The sequence below is a fragment of the Amblyomma maculatum genome, chromosome 10, assembly GCF_055883805.1.
Source record: "Amblyomma maculatum isolate TAMU_Amacu chromosome 10, ASM5588380v1, whole genome shotgun sequence".
Classification (NCBI taxonomy): domain Eukaryota; kingdom Metazoa; phylum Arthropoda; class Arachnida; order Ixodida; family Ixodidae; genus Amblyomma; species Amblyomma maculatum.
The window spans coordinates 66,204,679-66,209,696 of record NC_139353.1 but is presented as its reverse complement, the minus strand read 5'-3'; positions in this window follow the sequence as shown (position 1 = coordinate 66,209,696).

Genomic DNA, 5,018 nt, shown 5'->3' with positions numbered 1-5,018 from the left:
CCCCTGTTGCTACATGCTTCGCGCCTGACAGCCATTAGACGCGCAGGTTGTGATACGAACCCACGGGTAAGTAGGCGGGAGCCGAACCGACGCGCTCGAACTGGATGGAGTGCTGGAGGGGGACAGCCTTCTTGTAGCAATCTCAATGACCCTTTCTTTGCTTATGACGTGGCACCAAAGCATGCATTGTTGGGGCAGCCTATTTATTGTTCAACCTAAGCTTAACTACTGTGGAGCGTAGAGCTGAGCCCTCTGTGCGATGACTTGCGCGTTAGACACGGGCATACTACCTCTTTGCCCCCACGTAGCTGCTGCGGGTGCATGCAGGGCAATAGGCGAGCAGCCTAGAGGGGGGGAGTAACACGCTTCTCCACTGGGTAGTACAGAGATCAGCCACGATGAATCCTGCCCATTGCATTTTGGGCTAGACGCGGACATGCTAGCGGTTCGCCCGCGCAGAACTGATCGGGGTCCGCTCAGAACCTTATGCTAGCTTACGGGGGGTGACCACACGTTGCCAACTAAAAAGCCCGCGGATGAGCCCTGGTATGTCTTCTTAGAGAGGTCTGTAGGCTGGATGCAGGCATGCTAGCTGCTTGCCCACACATTCCTGAAATCGGTCCTCGCAGGAAAATACGATGGTATTACACAGTGAGCATGGCCGTACTTCGCTACCATGTATCCTTCCGCATCGCCCGCAGGTGCGTGTTGTTGGACCCATAAGGACTCACAGCCTTTAAAGGCCATGACCAGTCTACAAAGGGGCGCGTTATGTATGATATCGGCAGGTAAGGGTATTTTGCTCGCAATCTCCCCAAGAGGGGCCGATGCAGGTTTGATATAGGCAGCCCCTTCTCCATGTTGTTAATGTAGGATGCACATTCTGCATTTGACTTCTAGTCTCCCAGTCTTGCAGTCTCCCCATGTTGTGCGCCATCCCCAATGTCATCGGCCAATAAGAATCCAACAGAAGGCGTTGCCAAGTCCACATCCATAGCATAGTCTGTTTATTCTCTATTCCTTTGGTCGCTTTGTTCAGCCAGTGGTTGTTAGGTCTTTTTTCAGGCGCGGTATCAACACCAAATAATCACAATTTTCACTGTTTGCCTGCTTTGTTTTGGCGCCATGAGTGCGACTCAGCGGCTGTTTGTCACAGAGGAAGAGAAGCTAAAGGTTATGGCCCCTGTCGAAGACATCGGCAACAGAGCTGCAGCAAAACTATATGATGTTGATGAGTTGTTCATTCGTGACAGGAAGAAGAAGAAAAAGAGTTCTTCAAAAACTGACCGAAAATAACCGGAACTGGAAAAAAGAAGCACCGCGTGCAGGGCGGAAGGTGAACGAAGACGACGTTGAGGGTTGAGTTGAGCCGTTAAGCAGTGATGTGTATTCCGACGCTGGTGTGCGTCGGCTAAGTACTGGGCGACGGGTCCTATTTTTCGGTTTTCCCCTGCACATTTATGCCTTTTTTTGTGTTGATAACGCTCGCGGTGAGATTGTAGCTGTAAAGTGATGTCTACGCAGTCTCACGGCCAGAGGAGCTCCCCTTGGTCGGCTTTCATTGTGCCTCGTGATCTATTTTTGAAAGCGTTCCAACGATCTGGCATTCGAAATATTCCTGTAGCGCTAGTGCCTAAGAAGGGTTAATCGAAATGATTAACCCTGGAACTGTTCGAGCTGCTCTCCAGGCAGCCTGTATGACTCGATCACCAAAGTGAGGCAGTTTGGACGTGGCGGGATACTGTGCCAATCTCCAGACCTCAATTGCGTTAAGGATCTGCTTAATTGCAATCAACTTGGATCGCTTCAGGTAAGCAGTTTCAAAAGGAATGATTGCACGCACAAAAGGAATGATCCTAGGAGTAGACTGAGACACTTGACCTTCTTTCGGCGGCTCTTGTGGTAGCGGTGTATTGCTGCAGCCGGGAGGTTAATAATACGCGGGTACCAACAGAGTCAGTGATTGCTACATTTGCGGGAACTTCATGCCCGCAAGAGATAAAAGCATGGCCATTGAGCTTTCGTGTGGATCCTCTTGAATCTAAGCCACTGCAGTTTACTAATTGCTGGCGATATGGTCACAGTACTCGTGGTTGTAAGTCCTCCGTGCGGTGTTGCAAATGTGACGATGGTCATCATTGGTCATCATGTCTACAACAATAGGACAAATGCTGCCTTTGCGGTGGAGCCCATGCAGCAAACTCCTTGGATTGCGCATCTCGAAAACAGGGGCTTCAATATCTAGAAGTAACAGACGCTTCACCCGCGCAGAACTGATCGGGGTCCGCTCAGAACCATATGCTAGCTTACGGGGGGTGACCACACGCTGTACAGCTTCACAACTTCTGTTACAGCTTCACGACGCTTATCGCGTCGTGCAGCTGTAACAGAAGTTAATGAGCGATTACATGGTTGTGCAGGTGTGTCAGCCTGATCAGTTGTGCCTCTAGGTGCATCAATCTCAAAGGCGATAAAGACTGCTGTGGAAGCTTCAATGACTAAAATGGGCAACCGAATAGTTGCTACTGTTACAGAGTGTTTTACTAACGTTCTGGCAGTTCAGATAACACAAGCCCTACAATCAGGAACAGCCCCTGTCTTAGGAAACATGCCTTCGAAAGGTCTCAACTGCTTGAAAGCACTACGGTTGCTTCGGCTCACAGGACAACACCTCCAGATGAGGATGCAGTCATTAATGACGCAGAGATGGTGGAATCAGGTGCAGGAATTCTAAAACGGTGTGGTTCTCGCATGTCCAACCCTTCTCCGCGGTCCCAGCCAAAGTCAAAGAAACATCAGCATGGATCAAAGCCAAAGGAGAATATTTTGGGGCAGGCAGTTGCGGCTGACCAGATTTCGCAATCATAGGGGTACTAAAAGTTATCCAGTGAAACTCTCGTTCAATTCTAAAAGCTTCAAAAGAGTTAGTTTACAATTCTTTTTAGTATATTCCACATATAATTATTTTGCAAGAAGCTTGGCTAACCGCCGACAAGCATTTCTACTTACAATATTATCGTTCATTCCGACAAGATGACCGATCAAAAGGAGGAGGTTTAATTATATTTTTCTCTACAAAATTCTGTCACAGGGCTAAGATTTCTTTCCAGCTATCTTCGGGCGCTGTCCGTTTTTCTTAGTGAATGTTTATTTCCGTAGTGGTGTACAAGATGCAAAAGCTCTACATCTGCTATTAGATAATTGTAGGAACTCAGTTCTTTGGCTGGTGATTTTATTTCTCATCATGTGTCACTAGGCTACAAGAGAGATAGTTGCGGCAAGCCTCTTTGGAATTGGCTAACACAACGTTTCCTGTAGAAATTAGTGTTCGGCCACTTTCATAATCGCTCAGGTCTCTCCTCAAATCCACGTACTAATCTTTCGCCTTATTTAACTTTCATAAGAAAACACTCAATCAGTGTTAGATTCAACTTTTACCTCTACCAGCCTTTTTGTTAATAATTGGTCGACACTTGATTGTGGCACCTCTAGTAATCACATACTGAGTGCGTTTGATGTTGATGGCCCTGTAACTCCAGCGACTTCTGAGTTCAAGTTATTTATTAACTATAATAATTTTCAGTTAGCGTTACGCTCTAATCTTAAGTCAGTGACTACCACGGATGAAGAATAAAATCAAAACGCTTATGCTCGGTGATTGAGGATTGCCGTAAGAAGTCTGAGGTCTTGTTACAGAGTTCAAAGGAGAATACTTCAGCTGTTTGATGGAATTCTAATTGTTCCCGAGGTTACAGACATAAAATGGCGGCATAGAAAAAGCTTCTCCACAACCAGTGCCCGAAAAAGTGGCATGATTATAAGTTCATTGCAGCTACATTTAAACATACAGTCGCAAGAGCGAAGGATGAGTATGATGTTAGGCATTTCAATTTCCTGTGTAAATCCTTCAACCGAAATGCTCTTTTTGGTTTTTTACGCTCGCGGCAAAAGATTCCGCAATCACAAAATCTACATTATCTTATTTTGACTCCCCATGAAGCAACAGACACAATTGAAACAATTTCCAAAGGTCTGGAGAAGCGTTTCTTATCTACACTTCCTTCATGCTCGATATCAGCAATGTCAATGGATCCAGTTAATTATGATCCTCAAATTTCGGTTTCCGAGCTTTCTCCTATAGTTATGAGATTACCAGCCGCTGCTCCCGGTACTGATAAAATAACTTCAAAAATGTAAATTTCTTTTTGAGGAGACATCTGGCAAGTTATTAGAGCTACTAAATTATTCCATCAAATATGCTTGGGTTCACCCAGAATGAAAACATTGCCAAAGTAATTACTTTATTTAAGAACAAAGGCCTATAGATACTATCTATAGAACGTTTTCTATAGATAATGTTAGACCAATTTAATTAACATCAAACATTGTAATATAATTAAAACAGTCATACTCGGACTTCATGAACCAGCAAAATATCCTCAGCCCTTGTCAAATTGGTGTCCGTCCAAAGAGTTCCATCTGGAATGGGCATGCTGACCTCGAGGGTTGAGTTCTTTTAGCGCGGCGCCAAAGTTGCACGCTGCCTTGATAACGCTAGATATATATAGCAAAAGCCTATGATGTCATTGAATATAGCATTCTATTGCAAAATTAAAAGCTCTGCAGTTTCCACATTTAGTACCCTGGATATCTGCATTCTTCTGAAACCGAGAATTTGACAGTGCATTAAATGGCGTTCATTCTGGCAGATATAAGCAAGCCTGGGGAGTGCCGCAAGGAGCTGTCCTCTCACCTGTGCTTTTCAACATACTACTCAGCTCAGTTCCAGTTAATCATGACGTTCGCACTTACGTATATGATGATGATATCGCGTTTTTTGTAGCTGCATCAGACGTTTAATCCTTTTATCTCAGCTTGCAAACGTACCTAAACTAAGCGCGGTCCTTGTATTCAATATAAAAGATCCTGTAAGTCTGTAATGTGTCCGCAACAAATAAAAGGTAAATCATTAAAGTATTTAGGGATCACTTATGATGATACTTTAATGATTTATGATG